The following is a 21,927-nucleotide window of genomic DNA, read 5'->3' as shown; positions in this document are numbered from 1 at the left end:
CAGTCTCACTCTAAAAAAGGGCAGGAATTGTTGTTTTTTACTCAGCAATCAAGGCAGATTGAGAACTTTAAGAAAGTAGTTCTGGGCTGCCAACACTCCGGCGGAGAAGCTGAGGTCATCATCGAATTTGAAATATTTAAAGTGGATACAAAACTGTTTCAGCAATGCAGACAATTAAGTGTGTTGTTGTGGGCGATGGTGCCGTTGGTAAAACATGTCTTCTGATATCCTACACAACAAACAAATTTCCATCTGAGTATGTACCGACTGTTTTTGACAACTATGCAGTCACAGTTATGGTTGGTGGAGAGCCATATACTCTTGGACTTTTTGATACTGCAGGGCAAGAGGATTATGACAGATTACGACCGCTGAGTTATCCATAAACAGATGTATTTCTAGTCTGTTTTTCAGTGGTCTCTCCATCCTCATTTGAAAATGTGAAGGAAAAGTGGGTGCCTGAAATAACTCACCATTGTCCAAAGACTCCTTTCTTGCTTGTTGGGACCCAAATTGATCTCCAAGATGACCCCTCTACGATTGAGAAACTTGCCAAGAACAAACAGAAGCCTATCACTCCAGAGACTGCTGAAAAGCTGGCCCGTGACCTGAAGGCTGTCAAGTATGTGGAGTGTTCTGCACTCACACAGAAAGGCCTAAAGAATGTATTTGACGAGGGCGCCTGGGTGGCTCAGTCGGTTAAGCGACTGCCTTCGGCTCAGGTCATGATCCTGGAGTCCCAGGATCGAGTCCCGCATCGGGCTCCCTGCTCGGCAGGGAGTCTGCTTCTCCCTCTGACCCTCCCAACCCTCCCCCCTCTCATGTGCTCTCTCTCTGTCTCGCTCTCTCAAATAAATAAATAAAATCTAAAAAAAAAAAAAAAGAATGTATTTGACGAAGCAATACTGGCTGCCCTGGAGCCTCCCGAACCGAAGAAGAGCCGCAGGCGTGTGCTCCTATGAACATCTCTCCAGAGCCCTTTCCGCACAGCTGGTGTCAACATCGTACTAAAAGCAATATTAAATCAAACTAAAGATTAAAGATTAAAATTCGTTTTTGCAATAAAAAAAAAAAGAAAGTAGTTCTGCAGGGGCGCCTAGGTGGCTCAGTCGTTGGTATCTGCCTTTGGCTCGGGTCATGATCCCAGGGTCCTGGGATCAAGCCCCGCATCGGGCTCCATGCTCAGCGGAGAGCCTGCTTCTCCCTCTCCCACTCCCCCTGCTTGTGTTTCCTCTCTCGCTGTGTCTCTCTCTGTCAAATAAATAAATAAAATCTTAAAAAAAAAAAAAAAAGAAGGTAGTTCTGCATTGCTAGGGATGTTTAAGAAAAATGCAAGTCAAAGAAGCCATGTGATGAAATGGGGTATGAGAGCAAGTCTTTGAGGACACTGAGCGGATCAGAAGCAGCTGGTGGGTTCCTGCCACCGGTATGCTGCTGGAGGCATCTTCTCGCTGGAGGAGGATGGCTCTCCAGAGCAAGGGAATGGGGATTGGTACAATGACAATGTAGTCTGAGACAGAATAAGACCAAATAGAAAAAACCAAAACAGGTCCAGGAATTGGTTCAAGTCTGACTCTGTGGCTAAAGAGGCAACTTTCGTTATTCTGGCTTGATCCCTAGGAAAGAAGGGTTGGTGACCAAAATGAGGATCACAACTGGGTACTATGTGTTTGTACTGAGTTGTGGGTGCATACAAGATGACTGCTTTATACATTGGGATATGAATGTATTCATAATACTTTATTATAATTAAATTATAGTGCGCTAAAACTCCATGAAGTCAGAGACCTTGTCCATTTTTTTTGCTGCTCTATTCCCAGTATCTAAAAAGTGCCTGGCACTTAGTAGATGCTTTTAGATTCTCAGTACATGTTGAATGAATCTACTGTTTCAAAGATGAAATTAAAAACAGCAGGAATACCTGAACCCACATAAACCCTATCATATCATTGACCCCTTAAAAGGGCACATATAAAATTGATGTTGAAGTTTGGTCTTAAGTTAGTTGTTTGTCTTCTTATTTATTCTACTGTTCTTTCTTGGTGAGAGTTAGCTTCTTAATTCTTTCTTTCCAGTGAAAGCCAGTTGTCATATCCTTTATTCATACTAAGTATAATGTCAGGTGCTTCAAGGCAATAGTCTTCCAAAGGTATTTACATTTTCTAAATTGAAGGGATGATAGCTTAGTATGGCGTTTGAGTAATCATTTTCATACTGGGGAAAGATTTCTTTTTCAATAATAGATTGGTTTTGTTTTAAAATTCTTATTGACATTCAAAATCTTGAGAAATAGTGTGGAAAGTGACTTGACATACATTAGAACTCTAGAGAAAGAATGGAACTCTGAGCAGAAAAGACAGGCTATCTGTGGGCCTGTCTACAGGATAGAATCTATATTTATCCTTCCCTCTTTAAAAAAATTTATTTTATTTTTTTCCTCTTCTTTTTTTGAAGAAGTAGCAAAGAATGATTCATTTTTCACCTTGGCTCTGAGGGATATGTTGTACGTGGTGGCATTTCTTCTTCTTGCTCATGAAGAAGTCATACTAATAGTAACCAAGATCTCATAACAACCTTAGTGTTTGATTTGATTCTGGGGAGAATAAAGTAGGGGCCACTCAACAGTCAAACAGCACGCAACAGTTTTTGACATATTAGCCTAATTGTCTGTGGGCAAAGTTGGCCATAAATTCCAAATATCTCATAGATCAGCCACCCAGAGAACACCTGTGGGGCACACACACGTACTCGGGAAACCAGCACTAGAAGATAAGCACTCAGCACTAGGCAGGTCATGGTCGGCAGTTGCTGGCAGGCTTTGGCAAAAGCATCAGTTGTCATTTCCAAATTTGGGGGTTTACTTTGTGTCCAGAGCCCACATCAAACACATTGTTGCAATCAAGCAGATTGTCTGCCATGGTAAATTTCATGGAAATGTTTTCTTGCACTTCGCTGAGGCATACAAATGAGGTGAAAATCTTATTTTGCTTTCTTCAGAGTTTGAAATGTAAAGATTATAAAGGACGGTGTGATCATAACATAGTAGCCCTTGAAAACACATTCTGTAGCGGAAACCAAATCATTTTCTTCCCGCAAATGAATTATCTAGCATTATGAGATTCTGAAAAGCCTATACAACCAGACTCATGTCTTCTCTTGTTTTTAGTTTAAAGTTGTTGTGACAGGGGAGCCTGGGTGGCTCAGTCCTTAAGCGTCTGCCTTTGGCTCAGGTCATGATCACAGGGTCCTGGGATCGAGCCCCGCATCAGGCTCCCTGCTCCGCGGGAAGCCTGCTTCTCCCTCTCCCACTCCCCCTGCTTGTGTTTCCTCTCTCGCTGTGTCTCTCTCTCTCTCTGTCAAATGAGTAAATAAAATCTTTAAAGTTGTTGTGACATTTACTCCCTATTTTCCTTTCAAATGGAAAAATTGGCGAATATACTTTGTAAGCTGTGATGTGCCATTCATGTGTAAACTACCATGAATTCCAAGGGTTTGAAAATTGCATTTGGCACTATTTACAAAAGGGATTTTTTTTTTTTTTTTTTAGTGCTTATGTTTATGTTTCTGGTTGCATTTCACCCAGCAGATGTCCCTTGTCCAGAGCATACATCTATAAGAAGCAAATTATTCCTTCTCTTGCATTGCTACATGCTCTGAAGAAAGGGCGTTGTAGCTACCAGCAGAAGCCAGAGCTAAATCTGTGATTCAAATAAGGCCAGAGGCACTTCTGCTCAGATAATTGTATGAAGCAGGGTGGGATTAATTAGAGACATTATATAAAGTGCCAACTTTGGTTGCATTCCCGTGGCCCTGGTGCTACTGTTAATCTCAGAATTTTAGGTACTAATGGTAGAATCCAGGCTCACCACCACCATCAGGGAACTTTGAGGAGGGTTTTAAGATACCAGGGTCTAAGCGTCTCCCTGCTACTTCTCTTCTGTTCGTATTTGCAAGGAGTTGCTGTGGTGGGAGGAACGGAGCTGGGGGAAACCTTGTACTGAGGGCAAGTGATGGTAAAAGGGCCAAGTCGTCAGCACGGTGGTCAGGCTGGGGTGGCGGCTGCTGCCCCCACCAGTTCTGAGGCTTTGGGAGTTTTATCTAGCTTCCCCTCCTGATCCAGCCTCAGTCCTTGAGAATTAGGACTCAAATGGAAGGGGCTAAGGCCTAACCAAGGATTTGGGGCAAAGAGCAGTTTGTGTCTGTTAAAGGCAATGTTGACCTGGGATGCCAAGAAATGTCTGAATCCTGCACTCCAAGCGGGGAGGTGGAGAGCCAGGACTCTGAGGTGAAAGTTTAGCCACAGAGAACGGGAAAGATGGAGTAAGCTAGGCAGACCCTGGAGAGCCCGGCTGAGGCGTATGAGGACTCAGAGCCCCGGGGGAAGGGAGTGGTCTTTGCTGCCTCACCATCACCAGGGGATATTTTGAGGCACTTGTTTAGGGAGTGTTCCTAATATAGAGGTCTAGACATCAAGCTTTAGGGGTAGAAAACTTCCATGGAAATATCGGACCATGTTTGTACATTAAATGATTATTTCTAAAGACAAGTACACATATATTGTATCACATGGGCAGTCAGAATAATTGGTCAATGAGGGGGAAGGAGTTAATGCATCTGGACTGTGACCCAGTCTTCCTCTGACTACCAGGGGAGGCTCCATGTGGGTTGGGGGAAGAAGGCAGGTAGCCCTACCTAATCTCCTAGACAAATTGATTCTTTTTTTTTTTTTTAAGATTTTATTTATTTATTTGTTAGAGAGAGAGAGAGTGGGCGAGAGAGAGTGAGCAAGGGTACAAGCAGGGGGAGCAGCACAGGGAGAGGGAGAAGCAGGCTCCCTGCTGAGCAAGGAGCCTGATGCAAGACTCGATCCCAGGGCACTGGGATCATGACCTGAGCTGAAGGCAGACGCTTAACCAACTGAGCCACCCAGGCGTCCCAACAAAATGATTCTGGACCTCCAAGTAGATACACTAATGATACGTGCTTGCAGGAGGATCTCTTCTATGGACTGTTCTTCATAGGATGTTCTTCAAAATGGACGTGAAACAGCGGGTATAAAACAGAGATGTTTCATAAATGAAGTGCTCTCTTTCTGTGTGAGAGAACCTCATAAATTCTCCATTGGAGACCTCGTCTATCACCCTGGGCCTGAGAGCATGTGCTCATCATGGGAGCAAAGAACCTGGGGGCCTCCCTCGATGTCCCAGACTTCTCTCTGCTTTGTCCGAGCCCTGGATTACCTGAATCTTTTACAACAGGAGGAACCCTTGATACTGTAAGCTTCCTGGGTAAGAGCTTGACTTGTGATCCTTTGTATTAGTTCAGGCAATCAAGTAGAGAAGAGAAAACAAAGAAAATGGTTCCAGTACATGTGTCCATCACTTAAGATCCACTTTCTCTTAAGATCCACTTTCTTAGCTTTTTAAATTTTTTGGACAATTGTTCACATTTAATTTATAGAAAAGAGTAAGAGGAAAGTTTTAAGTCAGATTCTTTAAGTGTCCAATGATTTTTTTTCTGTTTTTTTTATTATAGTAAAATATATATAAAAAAATTTACCATTTTAACTGTTTTTAAGTGTGGCATTAGATACATTCATACTGTTGTGGAACTATCATTGCTATGCATTTTCAGAACTTTTTTATCATTCCAGACAGAAACACTGTACCTATTAAATAATAGCTCCCTGTCTCTCCTCCTCTAGCTCCTTGTGACTTCTATTCTACTTTTTGTCTCCATGAATTTGCCTATTCTAGGTAGCTCACTTAAGTAGAATGATACAACTTTTATCCTTTTGTGTCTGATTTACTTCTCTTAGCATAATGTTTGCAAGGTTTATCCGTGTTGCAGTATGTATTAGCATTTCATTCCTTTTTAAGGGTTGATAATATTCCTTTTTTTAATCCATTCATCTCTTGATGGACATTTAGATTGTTTCTGTATTTTGGCTATTGTGAATAATGCTGCTATGAAAATTGGTATACAAGTATCTGTGGAGTCCTTATTTTCAATTCTTTTGGATATATACCCAGAAGTGAAATTGCTCAATCACATGATACTTCTATATTTAACTTTTTGAGGAATCATCATACTGTTTTCCACAGTGACTACATCATTTTTACATTTCCACTAGCAATGCAATGCACCAGGATTCCAATTTCTTCACATGCTTGCCAACACTTGTTCTGTTCTTTTCTTTCTCTTTCTTTCTTCCTTCCATTCTCCCTCCCTCCCTCCCTTCCTCTCTCTCCCTCTCTCTCTCCATCTCTCCCTTCTTTTTTTTCTTTTTCTTTCTTCCTTTCTTTCTTTCTTTCTTTCTTTCTTTCTTTCTTTCTTTCTTTCTTTCTTTCTTTCTTTCTCTCTCTCTCTCTCTCTCTTTCTTTCTTTCTTTCTTTCTTTCTTCCTTTCTTTCTTCCTTCCTTCCTTCCTTCCTTCCTTCCTTCCTTCCTTCCTTCCTTCCTTCTCTTCTTTTTTTGATGATTGCCACCCTAATGGGTATCTTAGCTACTTTTTAGCTAAGTCTCATTATTAAATAACAATAGCTTGTCCCTATGCGCAGCTAGTTGCATCTTTCTGGCCAGCCTTGCCTCTGGAACAGCTTTGTCCCTAGAGCAAAACTTCCAAGACTGAGCTGTTTATCTCTTTGGAGTTCTTTGCTGATGTCATTCTCCTTATGTTACCTCCAGCCAACCTCTTTGGGAAATTGATGGGTGGATAATAGAGAAGCTTGCAGGGCAATGTTGAACCACTAGCATAACTTCATTCAATAAAAATAGTAAAGGAACTATAAATTCGCATCAACTTTCTTTACAGGCTCTTTCTCTTGTGTGTCATCTTATTCAGCTTTGACAATCCACATGGGTAAAGAAGGATTTCACACATTTTGCCTGACCCACTGCTCTGTTCATTGCTCTGAACTTTTTGGTCTGATTTGCCTTCTAGACAGTTTAATGGTATATTTGTTTAATAAAAGTGACTTTTCTTTTTTTTTTTTTGAGAGAGAGAGGGAGAGCATAAGCGGGCGGAGGGGCAGAGGGAGGGGGAGAGATAGAATCTTAAGTATACCCACCTCAGAGCCCGATGTGGGGCTCAATCTCACCACCCTGAGATCATGACCTGAGCCGAAATCAGAGTCAGACACTTAATCGACTGAGCCACCCAGGTGTCCCAAAAGTGATTTTCATTTACTAATATGATTATTGATATTTTGAATAAATTATCACTGAGGAATTTATATTATTAATTGCTTGAGCCATCATTGCTTTAAAAGTGCATGCATATTCTGAATATCACAGATTGTTTTGCGGTTGTTTTGTTAGTAGAAGTAACATCTGCTCACTCTAGATCTTTAGGGCCTATCTGCTTCTGTTACTGATGAAGCCTAAACATTCAGACTACAGTCGGCACTACAGAGATGGAGGCCAGGCTGGGGCCTATTCTCCCTCGCAGGTTGCTGATAAAGCTGTCAGCCAGGTTGTGGGGGCAGAATGCTGGCAAGACTCGTGGTCAGGATTTCTTAAGCTTTGACAACTGGCAATGGATATCATCCAGGGGATGAATATGACCCTAACTCCCTGCTATATAAAATACACACATATGCAACATTCATTTTGATTCTTCTGTGATTTACTGAGGGCTATAGAAATCTCTAAATATTATCAATTAGAAGAAGCTGAATATAATCTGTCCTTTGTTTAAGTTACCTTTTTTTTTAATAGAAAGATTGCCAAAGGTCTTACAGTTTTTTGGCATTTTATGTAAGTAGTCAGTTTTATAAAATAAATGTAATGGTATTTAGATTCCTCACTTGAGCCACTAAGATCTTGAGTTGAAGTCAGAGTTTCTAGAGATACTGGTGATTTCAAGAGACTCTAAAGTTGTTTGTCAGTGCCTGTAAGTCCTCTAGGATCTTGCAAGTCACACTGTGGCTGGGACCAGCAGCATCACTTTCCCTGGGAACTTGTTAGAAAGGAAAAACCTCAAGTCCTTCTCCAGACCTGCAGGAAGAAGAATTTGCATTTTAACAAAATCCTTGAGTGATTTGTAAGCACATTAAAATGGAAGACGTGCTTGTCTAGAAGAGTATTTCTATTTAAATTTAGAGGAAGATTTCCTTTAAATTGAGTCACAGATCTCTAAAATGCACAAGATGTCCCTTCTCCTCTTTTTTTGTAATTGAGTAAAAGAACGCCCTAAAGATGAATCTTAAGTACTCTATCTTTATTTAGTGGCTGTTCATGGAATTTTGGCAGTATCTTAGTTGAAATACTATTTCCAAGCCCGTCTAAATTTCTCTATAACTTACTCTATATCAGTTGTAACCTTAAAGTGAGTTTTCAGGGATGTGGTTCATTTCATAAAGGCTGGAGTGGATTATAAATTGATATACTTTTCTGGATTGTAACCTAATTTCTGTTCCTCTAGAGCCTCTGGAGAAAGACTGAAGAAAGTTATGAGACTTTTTTTTTATTTTAAAGATTTTATTTGACAGAGAGAGACACAGCGAGAGAGGGAACACAAGCAGGGGGAGTGGGAGAGGGAGAAGCAGACTCCGCGCTGAGCAGGGAGCCCGATGCGGGGCTCGATCCCAGGACCCTGGGATCATGACCTGAGCCGAAGGCAGACGCTTAATGACTGAGCCACCCAGGCGCCCCAAGTTATGAGACACATTAATAGGTTATTGTAACATCTTCTGTCTTAACTAGTTTAACAAATACAAGGATTTTGTTTATTTTAAAATTTTAGGTTTTATTATTTTTTAGGTTTTATGTATAGATTTTATTCATTCATTCATTTATTTACAAAGTATTAAGTAAGGGCTGGAGGATTTTTTCCAAAAAATATTTTTTCATTTTAGAAATGTTTTAGAATAGGTGCAAATAAAATTTGAGTAAAATAAAACCTAGCAACTGAGGAAAAATATCTTTAGAAATATATATTTTACTTCATATCTATTACTACTTAATACTGTTTTATATAGAATTGCTAGAACTGATCATATACGAAAGCATACATATCAAACAAGATAGTTTTTAATATACCTCTTTTAAATGGTGAAAGTTTGCATTTCACAATATTTAGAATTTTCACCCTTAGGTACATGTACACCATTCATTGCATATAATATGAAATTTGTTTAATTTTCATTCCATAACTTCAATAAATATCTCTGACATTAGAACAAAGGTTTAAGTCCACGTGTAAAGTCTGGCAATACTGGAGCTTGACTTTTCCAATTATTTTTCCCACTAGAATTGTCTGAAGATGTTGAGTTACTGAAACATCTTAACTACTTTGCCTTGGAAAGCATTTCATAGTATGTTTGCAGAACAATTGCCACATCTTAGGAGGAGCTCATGAGAGAACGTAAAGTTCTAATATAGAACTGCTTTGATGTTTAACAAGAAGATGATGGTAAAATTGAACACCATGTTCTCTTCCTCACTTTTTTTTCTAATGATCATCACGCTTAGCAAAATTAAGAAATCTCAAACTGGGGGCACCTGGGTGGCTCAGTCGTTTAAGCGTCTGCCTTAGGCTCAGGTTGTGATCCCTGGGTCCTGGGATCTAGCCCCGCATCGGGCTCCCTGCTCAGTGGGGAGCCTGCTTCTCCCTCTCCTTCTGCCTGCTTGTCTTCCCTCTCTTGCTGTCTCTCTCTCTCTGTGTCAAATAAATAAATCAAATCTTAAAAAAAAAAAGAAATCTCAGACTGTTCCATGTGCTAATAATACTGTATCGCAGCCCTGAACCCCTATACACACGCATGGCCTGTTCCTAAAAATAGAGAAGAGGGTATGAGGTCATTTGTGATAAACATTCTGGTACCAGATTATTCTGAAGTGTTTGCTGACAAAATTCAGAATAACAGTCATTTGGCCACTATTACAGTTTTGTGTGAGCTGCTTGTTTTTAAGAAAATATTCACAGACCTGAAATTGATACTAATTTTGAGAAATTTTCATTGTTTTGTGCAATATACAAGTAGAGTCTGATGTGTGACTATAATTTTTGTGTTTATGAGAAGAGATGGTTCTTAAACATTCCCAAGTAGAGCATCATGATTTTATTAGCTCTCACAACTTTTCCTAATCTCTCTCTCCTAGAAAGTCAAGCACTCAGACAAATTTAAATAAATTGCTCATTTCATATTGTTAGACATTAACAGAAATTAATGAGCTTTCAGTTTGTACTGTTTTTAAACTGCTTAATTTTTACCATGTTCAAGGACCCCAGAAATTTAGTTTCTTCTAACACAGTGGGGCTCAGCGTACAGAGTATGAGGCAGTCCCAAGTCTGAGTAGCATGGAAGAAATCTATGTCCTAGCACACACCTTAACACGTCTGGTATCATCTGATTTTATATTTATGAGGATAAAATATAATTAATACTTGTTTGGGTAATAATGAAATTATTGAGCGCAACTTCCTTGACTCTTCGTATTCTTGTGGCTTGCTGGGGTGGAAGGCATAAAGGCCTGACAATGAATCAGATATGGGCTATGTACTCTCAAGTGTTCTCTTGACTCAAAGTTGTTCATCTCTAACCCTTGGCATGTGAATATTACCACCATGTCAAATTGTATGGCCCCAACAAATCTACTTTACTGTTCATTTCTCTGCAGAGGCCAAGACATGAATGTGAGACACTTAGAGAACCATTAGGCATCTTCTTGATTGTACTTTCAAAAATGGTTTTCTTAAGAAGGTAGACACATTTCTGATATGAACTCCAGAAGTGGAAAAATAATAGGTCTGGGAGTCAAACATGTAAAGACAGTCAATAAGATGTATTAGTACATCTTGTCCCTTTAGAAACACTGCCACTTTCCCCTCAAGTACAGCATTTTAAAGCTAATATAGTTTAAAAATTGAATTTTGGGAATGACTAGTTGGCACTTGATCATTGAATATATATAATGACACAGGAAAAAAACCCAAGAAAGACAATCACATTGCTTTATTTCATGGAATAACAGCTGGGATGCTCATTTACTGTCTTTTTCAGGCTAATAAAATTTTTCTAAAACAGCCTTCCAAATACCACTATGAAAGCCAAGATTTTTTTTTTCTAGAAATCAAATGACTTCTTGTAATACTATTTTGTGGAGTCTGCTGATTGTTTTACCATTTGGGGATAGAGATCTAGTCTCAAGAGCTGCAGAAATTCAGCTCTACGAAATTCAGATCACCACTTCTGACGCTGAGCTGCTGCAAGCATATACTTTCAAGTACATCTTCATTTTGTTGTGCACCAAAACCCACGCATGACTGTTCAGAAAGTGGTGGTCAGAGGGCAGTTCATCTGGTGTTTTGCCTGGGTTTGCGTGTCCATCTTTTGTGTATATTTACCACCGGTGTTGTCAAGCCTCCATACCCCTTCTCACCTCTTCAGTCTCCCTGAAGGGACTGTCGGTGGAAGGAGGAGAAAATGCCAGCAAGACAGTTGATATTGTATTAATTAGCCCACCCAGGGCTTGATGGAGAAGAGGATGAAAATACTAGATAAATTAAATGTTAAAGAGCTCTTGTTGGGGTGTGAGATGAAAAGTCATGTATTAGCATTTATTGATAAAGGTATTTGGAACTTTTGCCAGATAAATCCGATGACTACAGGTCTGGATTTTATTACTTTTGTTTGGGATTTCAGGATTATGTGTGCAGCTGTTCCCAGTGCAAGTAAGAATTATAATATCTATTTTCTTCTTTATATTGTTGATTTCAGCTATGCTGTCTTTTCTACATCTTTTCATTAATTAAAATAATAATAATGGTAATAAGGGGGAGGGAAAAATGAAACAAGATGAAACCAGAGAGGGAGACAAACTATCAGAGACTCTTAATCTCAGGAAACAACCTGAGGGTTGCTGGAGCGGAGGGGGGTGGGAGGGATGGGGTGGCTGGGTGATGGACACTGGGGAGGGTGTGTGCTATGGTGAGCACTGGGAATTGTGTAAGATTCATGAATCACAGACCTGTACCCCTGAAACAAATAATACATTATGTTAATAAAAAATTAAAAAAAAATATATAGGGCATTGTAATACCATTTTTAAAATATATGGACCAAGTTATAATATATTCTTAATAAAATAGGTCTTTAGCATTAAAAAAAATAATGGTAATAGGGAAAACTAATATTTATTGAGTGTGCTAACTCTGGCTAGTAATTTTCATATTTTCCATATATAAATTAAATAATAAGCTTAAGATATTTCCAACAGTGGGGAGAAAAAAAAGAAGGTAGTTACTATATTACCCCCTTTGAAGAGGTGAAGAAACTGAGGCCCAGATAGGCTTAGTAATTTTCCCAAGATTATACAGCTAGCTAGTGAGGGGTATCGTCAGGGTTTAAATCCAGAATGTGTTCCCTTCACCACTATGTTACATAGCCATTCACTTATGGGCAAAACACATGGTGTTTGTTACCCCCGGCGGCTGTGTGTATTGTCGGCTGGCATACTGTGGATTCACCGCAGACATTGGCAGGGAGATGCCTATAAATAGAGTCAGTTTCCGGCATGATATTCTTGGAGTGGAGGTGGTAAAAATTGTCACCATGGTCATATGGTGACCTCAGCCCCTCCTATCCTCATGCAGACTATCCGCTCATGGCAGGTGTGTCACAGGTAGGACCTCTGTGGCTAATGGCATGTGTGTGGATAGTTCTGGTCCCCACTGCCCTGGACAGTGTGAGAAAGATAAAATATGTGGAATCCATGACTCAGTTCCAGCCAGTCCTCCAGCTCTTACTTGGAAAAGTCCCAGGAGGGTAGAACAAAGATTTTGAAAGAAAAATTGTGAAAAGAATGGATTTGGTTTTGTCATTAACCTTTTTTTTCATAGAGATTCACTTTTCTTTTGTCCAAGCAATAGTCCTTGGGTAAACTCTTTGTGGTGTAAATGAATTTAGAATTTGTTTAATTAAGAATGATAACCTTTCATTTAAATAGAATATCACTCCCCCTACTCTTGACCCCCTTTTTTCTCTAGCTTGGACCTTCTGAATTCAATTCAGCAAGAGGTTATTGACCAAGGTTCAATATAAGCAAAGCTCTGTGTTATGAAGGGTGAAGCATAATCCCTGTCCTCATGGGCACAAATAACCATATATACAGGGCAGCCTGTGATGGGGGATATAGTTAACATAAAAATGAAGTAACACAGTACACAGATAAAGGAGAGATTATTTCTGACTTGGGAGCAGGGGACCAAAGCTTTTCAGGGAGGGGGCAGAATTTGGAAGCATTGAGATGAAGACGAAAGTTATTTTATGTAGAGGAAACAGGATAAGCAAAGGTGGAAACTGCAGGGCAGGTTCAGGTGGTGGTAGGGGTGAGGCTAGAGAGATGAGAAGGAGAAGGAAGAACAAAAGAATGACATAGGGGATTAAGACAGGAAACCTTCAGTCTAAATTATATGGGTCCTTACTAGTATGTAGAGTTCGGATTTTATTCTTTTGGTAACAGACACCATTGCAGGGGCTGAGCGAGGAAGGGTTTTAGAAATCTGACTAACCCAACCCTCAAGGCTGGATTTTAGGAGTCTAACTCTGTGTGAAAGATGGCTCTATTGGAAGGTAAATTTGTGAGGCTTTTAAGATAGTTCAGTGGGGAGAGATAACAAGGACTTGAAATTCAGAGTACAGTGAGAATGGAAAAGAAGGCCTGGGTGGAGGTCAACTGAATGTGCGCAACTGGCTGTGCTGGGGACTGAGAAGGTGAAGGAAGGAGAGTCGTCCATGTTTTTTGCCTCTGAGACTTCCAGTTCTGATGAATGAAATTCTCTGATGCAACTGATTGAAACAGAAACCAACAGGGACCAACTTATTTTGCCCTCCCCCCATCTGCCCTTTTCTTTGCAGTGATTGATCATAGGGATTATGATCAATTATTTCAGATTATTTCTTGAAATAATCTGATTATATGTTTTTCAGCTCTCTATAGAGTATTTTTTAATTTTTTTTTTTAAAGATTTTATTTATTTATTTGACAGAGACAGAGACAGCGAGAGCAGGAACACAAACAGGGGGAGTGGGAGAGGGAGAAGCAGGCTTCCCGCTGAGCCGGGAGCCCGATGTGGGACTTGATCCCAGGACCCTGGGATCATGACCTGAGCCGAAGGCAGTCACTTAGCCAACTGAGCCACCCAGGCGCCCTTTTTAATTTTTTTTTAAGATTTTATTTATTTATTTGACACACAGAGAGAGAGGGAGAGCACAAGCAGGGGGAGTGGCAGGCAGAGGGAGAGGGAGAAGCAGGCTCCCTGCAGGGAGCCTGATGTGGGGCTCGATCCCAGGAACCTGGGATCATGACCTGAGCCTAAGGCAGATGCTTAACCGACTGAGTCACCTAGGAGCCCCTCTCAATAGAATATTTTTAAAGGAGTAAAGTAGAAAAGCAATCTGTAAAACATTTGTTATTAGAATAATAAAATTAGTAGAGTGTGATATAGATGGAAGAATTCTTGGGATGTATTTGTTTTTCTTATGAAGATTAAAAAAACCAACAAGTTCAACTGTGTAATAAGTATAATAAATAGTACTGTGGGTGAACTTATAATGTTTGAACTCCTTTATCTCCTTGGATCACCCAGAAGTTTCACTAATTTAATCTTGCCCATAAAAATAGTTTGGGTCTATTTTATTGGAGGAACTTTCTGACATTTTCTCAGTGCTTTTGTATCTGTCCCCTGTCTAAACAAGAAGGACAGAGATATGCATAGTTAAAAGCAAGGGTTTTCCTTCATTCACCAAAATTTTTCTGGTATTAAAGGAAGATTCTAGGTCAGTTCTTTTCTATCTTTATGTTAAACATTATATTTGTTCTAAACATGTTAAAAATGCAGCTTTCCATTTAACACAAACTTGGCCAAGCATCTCATTACAGATTTGCTGGGAAAGGAAGTGCTGGTGAGTAGAAAGAATAAGTGGTAGTTGAAACAGGACAACCCTGTACTCTTTAAATTTAGATTTCAATGTTTTGCTTGTAGGAATAGCAGAACCATTGAAGAAGGCGAAGCAAATGAATATTATTGAGAATTCAGCTAATTTTCACCTCATTGTCCTATAACCAAACTTGATGTATAGTCATATAAAGATGTGTATAAGATACTTCTAAATATTTAACTTCTGGTTTAAATAGAGATTTAACTAGATTTAACTTTAATAGAGGTAACTAGTCTATTATCTGGTTATAGACTAGATAACTAGATAACTAGAACTAGAGTTCTACTAGTTATCTCCAGTTTGTTGGCACAGATTAGTGCCTTCCAGTGAGGTAGATAACTCACATGCTTAAATTCTTAGTTTCTTAAACTCTCCTCTCAAGATACTTAGCTTCATACATTCTAGTTCCAGCTATATTTGAATATTATTTCATATCTACCAAGTCATATGTATACATTTCTTTCTTACCCAAGGAATTTATTAAGGCAAAATGACTTTTCTAGGCTTAAATGATGTCATTATTGAAGGAAATAGACTAATGGTTTAAGTAAATCAGTAAAGCCCCTTTGTTCAACACAAGATATACAAAATATTAAGTGTCTGAGGATTTTCACTTTTCAATTAGTGCTGCTATCATTAATTTATTTTTAAAATTATAAATGATGTATTCTGATTTTATAGAGTACATGTTAGAAAATGGGCTACTATCAGCAGTTTCTGGGTTTAATGTCTTTCATCTAACAGAGTGAATGATCTTTGATTTCTAGTTCTAAATTCCTAAGAGAGGACTCTTGTAGATCAGGTATGGTACCTGGTATCTAAAGATGATCTCCCACTGAGCCATGCCTCCTGGTCTTTGTGCCTGTAATAGTTTCTTACTGCTGTTGTAACAAATTGCCACAGATTTTGTGGCTTAAACAATGCCAATTTATTAGCTTGCTGTTCTGTTGGTCGTAAGTCAAACATGGGTTTCAAGAGGCTAAAATCAATGTCAGTAGGGCTGCATTCCTTTCTGGAGGCCGTAGAAGAGAATCCATTTCTTGCCTTTTCCAAGTTCATGACCCCTTCCTTCATCTTTAGGCTAGCAATGACAGACTAAGTCCTTCTCACACTGCCATCTTCCTGGCTCTCTGGAGCTGGGCAAGTTTCTCCATTTTGAAGTACTCATATGATTGCATTAAGCATACCTGGATAATACAGGATAATTTCCTTATGTGAAGGTCCATGCTCTTTTTTTTTTTTTTAAATAGGCTGTACGCTCAGTTTAGAGCCCAACATGGGCCTTGAACTCATGACCCTGAGATCAAAGTTGAGCTGAGATCAAGAGTCAGACACTTAGCCAACTGAGCCACCCAGGTGTCCCGTATGTTGATAGTTTTAACCATATTTTCAAAGTCCCTTTTGCCATGTAAGGTAACAAAGTCACAGGTTCCAGATGTTACAATATTAACATCCCTGGAGGGCCATTTTCCTGCTTATTGTAATGCCCTTTATAAGATAAGTACAGGCCCAGCTGATATGTAATTGTGAATGCATGAGAGATGCCAAGTGATATTTCCCAGCTGAGTCCAGCAACCCACTAAACATTGCGAGATAAATTATTGTTTCAGGCCATTAGGTTTTGTTACACAAAACTGCATAATCATACAATCAAGCTGGAATGGGGTTTCCATCCTTTGACAAATCAACTTTGGCCAGGGGTTAAGGTCCCATATCAACTGCAAAGGGTAGAAATTAACTCTGGTTAATTTAAGCAGAGGAATCATTTCTCAGCCGCTTGCTTGGAAGTTTCTGCATTTGGTTTGGTTCCTCACTTAGGAATGTTTTGACAATTGTGTTCCAGTGCTTTTCAGTCTCTACTTCTAATTTAATGTTCCAATTTACAAAGAAATTCAGCATCTTCCAGAATTGCAATGAGGATTGAAGAACCAGGCTTGGAGGCTAAGCAGCCAAGAACAATGCCCAAATATAATGTCCCAGAAAGAGGCCCCGTGAGAATATTGCTCCACCATCATGAGAGCCAAGTTCTAACATGGAATCTGCATTAGTAGCACCAAAGGCACTGACTGGATATTAAAACCAGCACTACTATTTCTTCTACCCCAGAAAGTTGATCTACTTCAACTGCCACTCCCCCAGGAAAAGTTCCTGGTAGATCTTATTTCCTTGTGTCACTAGCTCTTGATTCAAAGTCCAGAGTAAGCGCATCTAATTTGTAGAATGCAGCTAACCTTTAGCTACAAGAAGCCCCTCCATCCTTTACCCCTCACTACTCACTAAAGGTTTTGTTGAAATCATTTGGAATTTCAGTTTGAATTTTTAAAAAATATTTTCTGGAAATCCTTTCTTAATTTTATTAGAACTATAACCATACATCAACAATTACATAGAATTAAATATTTTTCCCCCACTGGTCTCATTGCAGTCTGCTATTTCCTATATACCATTTTGCCTTTCTTAAACGTTTTGGTAATTTTAAGTCATTTTTCTGGTAGACACCCTTAAGTAATATTTTTCAGTAAGAATGAGTGAGTAGTAAAATTTTTTGCACCTTTGAAAGTGTTTCTCCTTTGCTCTCACATTTATTTATTTATTTACTTAAGATTCACTTACTTATTTTAGAGAGAGAGAGAGAGAGAGAGCAAGGGGTGGGGTAGAGAGAAAGAGAGGGAGAGAGAGTCTCAAGCAGACTCCACGCAGAGTGCAGAGCCCTACTCGGTGCTCACTCTCATGGCCCTGAGATCATGACCTAAGCCAAAACCAAAAGTTGGTTACTCAACTGACTGCACCACCCAGGGGTGCCTGCCCTCATATTTAAACAAGAATTTGGTTCTATATTGAATTCTGGGGTCACAATCCTTGAATGAGTATTTTGGAGATTATACCATTTTTGCCTAGCATTAAGCTCTTGGTTTATTTTTCCTATCAGTAATACATTTATTTTGTCTTTCCATTTGTTAGATTTATCTCTTCACTTTTGATTTCAGAAATCTCACCAGAACATATTTTAATTATATTTTCTTTCAATATATCTGCTAATTATCAGGGTACTCTTTTACTCTGAAGTGTTTCTTCTGCTCAGGAAAAAAACTATTTTTTTCTGTGATTTCCCTTGCAAGTGTTTCTCTTCCATCTACTCAGTCCTCCCTGGAGTCCCTAAGATGTGGTTCTCAAAGTATGGTCCCTCCAAATACACTTGGGAATTTGTTAGACATAGGAATTCTTGACATCCCAGAGACCTGCTGAATCAGAATTTTTAGAGATGGGGCCCAGGAATTTGTGTTTTAACAAACTCTTCAGGTGATTCTGCTGCATGCCGAATTTTGAGTCTAGCAACCCAATGAACATTGAGGGAAAATAATAGATTATTGCTTTGAGGTAAAGTCATAGTTTATTGTCGTGACCTGTGAGCAAACAGTCTCCATCATCTGCATCTCTTCCCGTGTAGGCATGCTTGCAGAGGGTATTTTCTGTCCTACTCTCTCATGTTCCAAGCTTAGTACTCTTTTGATTCTGATGAAAATGCTTTTACTGACCGTGCTTTTCCTAAGAAATGTGATCCTCTTGCCTTTTCCTATTCTTGCCTTTTTGAATCTATAGCCAATTGCCTTTACTGCTTCTGCATCGGGTGGAGATTGGGTTGGTGGAAACTGGGTGGGAAATGGCCTTGGATCACGTTGGGAGTGTTGTTGCATGATGGCCCCCGTAGCCAGCTCACAGTGCTCCTCAACTGCATTGTCGTGGGAGATGGAGGATATTTGAGCAGTTGGTTTAACACAGATAATTTTGAAAGTGGTGTGTAGGTAGATTTTAAATGAGATAATGTTTTCACTACTTTATTCCAAAACTGTATAAATTAATCACATATAAATTGTAATGCAGGTATACTACCCAACATTGATTCTTGGTGGTATTGATAATATTGCCAGTCTTTTTCTGAAATACTCCCTCACATTAGGTAAATGGGGAAAGAGTCCAAAAGATTTTAAAATTCCTGACTATCTTGATGATTAAAATAAATAAGTATACTAACATCAGCTGTGAGTTATTAGATCAGATGAATTATAAATAGGATAAGCATTCATTTCCAGGGTGGAAGAAAGGAGGGTATGAGCTGTGGGTTTAGGCAGTTTGCACCTTAACTCTGCTACTTCTCAGCTGTACAATCTTCAACAAGTGACGTTATCTCTAAATCTCAGTTTCCTGGGGCGCCTGGGTGGCTCAGTCGTTAAGCGTCTGCCTTCGGCTCAGGTCGTGATCCCAGGGTCCTGGGATCGAGCCCCACATCGGGCTCCCTGCACCGCGGGGAAGCCTGCTTCTCCCTCTCCTACTCCCCCTGCTTGTGTTCCCTCTCTCGCTGTGTCTCTCTCTGTCAAATAAATAAATAAAAATCTTAAAAAAAAAACCAAAAACACTCAGTTTCCTCCTCTGTAAAATGAGGTTAGTAATATATATCTTCCTAGATAGTTTATTAAGATCGAATATGACATTTTACGGAGAGCAGTATAACAGAGTGGGGACTCTGCATTCAAACTGAAGTTTGAGTCTAAATCTTCTACTTAGTAGTTGGGAAAACTTGGGCAATTTCCTTACCTTCTCTGGATTAGTCAGGATTGACTGAGCTATGCTGCAATAACCAGCACTCTCCAAAACTCAGAGACTTGACATAACAGATTTTATTTCTCATTCATAATGCAAACCAGGGATGGAGGAGGGGAGGGCTCTTTTCCACTCAGTCAGTCAGGTTGGTGACGTCTCTGCCGTCTGCATCTGCATGTGGAAGCTGAAGTCTCTGCCATCTGCATCTGCATGTGGAAGCTGAAGTCTCTGCCGTCTGCATCTGGACACGGAGGCTCTACACTTGCAGTGGCCGGGCGAGAGACAAACTCGAGAACTATGTGTAGGCTTTTTATTGCTTTCCCCTGAAAGTGACATATGTCATTTTCATTTACATTTTGTCATCCAGACTAGCGGTATTGGCTAGTCAAATGGTATTCACACTTAGTTTTAATAGATACTGTGAAGTTGCTCTCCTTATTTCTATATAACAATATGCTAGTATAACAAAATGTTTGGAAGGACATACACTTATTACTTATGGTAACCCTCTAGGAAACTATAGGATTAAGAGGGACTTTCACTTTTTCTAAGCATAGTTTTATATTGTTTGAGTGGTTTCAAAACCATAATTGATTATGTAATAAAGGACATATAATTCTGTAAATAACACAAATGACTCAAATTATATATATATTGCATTGGGGCCTTTTCCCAGTTAAACTTGTCATTATGCTGCTTAACCGAAGAGAGACAAGGAAATGTAGGGAAGCAAATGGAATGGTTGGTAAACGTTACTTCTTGTGCCACGGTCTTGGTCTCCATTTCTAATTTGTAAGATGGGTCTAATAATGGTATCTATCCCTGTGATGTCTCTTTGGAATAATTCCATCTTTACCTCTTTCAGGTCTCTGCTAAAATTTCTCCTTTTCAGAGTGGTCTTTCCTACTACCTTGTATGAAAGAGCTTCTCCAGCACCCTCCCTCACTATATCTTTCCTTTCTTTCATTTTTTTTTCTTTATAATTTTTTTTTAAGATTTTTTTTTTAAATTTATTTGACAGAGAGAGATACAAAGAGAGAGGGAACACAAGCAAGGGGAGTGTGAGAGGGAGAAGCAGGCTTCCCGCTGAGCAGGGAGCCCGATGCGGGGCTCAATCCCAGGACCCTGGGATCATGACCTGAGTCGAAGGCAGACGCTTAACGACTGAGCTACCCAGGCGCCCCTCCTTTCTTTCATTTTTTCACACTTTGTGATTTATTGCCATCACATATATTATGTATTTACTTCTTTATCTGTTCATGGCTGTGTCTCCAATTTCAGCACAGGAACCGGAATATAGAGAACACTCATATGTATCTCTTTCTTTTTCATCTACAAAATTTACAGTTTTTTTTTAAACAATTCACACACTATAGATGTATATGGAGAAAAAGTAAAATATTTGTTGAATGGATGCATGATTACCCCATGTGGTTATTGCAAGGATGAAATAAGTATATAAAATCCTTAGCACAATACCTGGCACATAGCAGGTTCTCAATAATGATTATCTTTTAAAATTAATAATAATTTTTGTTTATTTTTATTAGAAAAATGGTTAATTTTATATTATTTTTATTAATCATTGTAATTAAAATACATAGCATAATTACTGGGAATCAATAAATGTTAGCTCTGATTGTGAATAAGAATCAGCGTATAGCATCAAGCCCAAAAGAACAGGTGCTCAGTTAGTGATAGCTGATAATTACTGAGTCCTTTTTATCTCCCTACAAACTTTTCCCCTCTCTGCTGAGTACTGATTCTTCCTGGGTCACAGGTATTTTTACAACCTTTCCTCAAACCCTCCACTGCTTCAGTATACTCCCTCCCCAGTCATTTCCAAATGACAGGAGCAATAAACTCCTAATTAGTCTTTTGAATAGTTTTTTTTAAAATTGTGCATTAGTTATGGCTTTTGGCACAGTATATTCTTTCAAATTCAGCACTTCATGCAAAGAAAGCATTTTTGTAGTACACTTTGTTAGATATAGTTAGAGCAGATGTTTTATCAAACCACGTGTATCCTCAATTAAAAAAAAAAAAAGAACCACAACAGAACCTCTCTCTGCCTTTGCCTTTGCGTCTGCCTGATGGGGTATAAGTTGCTGAAAGCTACTTTTCAGTTCCTGCGGCTAGTTCAGGTAATGCTATTGGTTCCAAGCAACACAAGTATTTACTATTCCCTGTTCCATTCTGTTGTATATCTGATTTTATTATCTCTTGTTCATAAGTTTTAGCAGGTTCAGTTTTCCAACTTGTTTTCACTTACTTCCTGACTTAGAGGCTTTCAAATTTCAAAGCCCTTGAATTCTTATTCAAAAGAATTGTTGTATGAAATGTAAAACAATAAAAGCTGAACTCTCCTGGTCAAAGATACACAA

The 21,927-nt window shown here is 39.2% G+C and overlaps 1 protein-coding gene and 1 pseudogene across 2 annotated transcripts in view; both read left to right on the top strand.

Moving 5' to 3' along the window:
• The window catches only part of IMPG2 (interphotoreceptor matrix proteoglycan 2), a 233,472-nt gene that overhangs the window by 142,065 nt on the left and 69,480 nt on the right, over nt 1–21,927 (top strand). The window lies entirely within an intron of this gene.
• On the top strand, nt 70–1,051 carry LOC118017384 (annotated as a pseudogene).

Source organism: Mirounga leonina, unplaced genomic scaffold (genome assembly GCF_011800145.1).
Source record: "Mirounga leonina isolate KUSES-001 unplaced genomic scaffold, KU_Mleo_1.0 Mir_169, whole genome shotgun sequence".
NCBI lineage: Eukaryota > Metazoa > Chordata > Mammalia > Carnivora > Phocidae > Mirounga > Mirounga leonina.
This window is presented reverse-complemented; position numbering and strand designations above follow the sequence as displayed.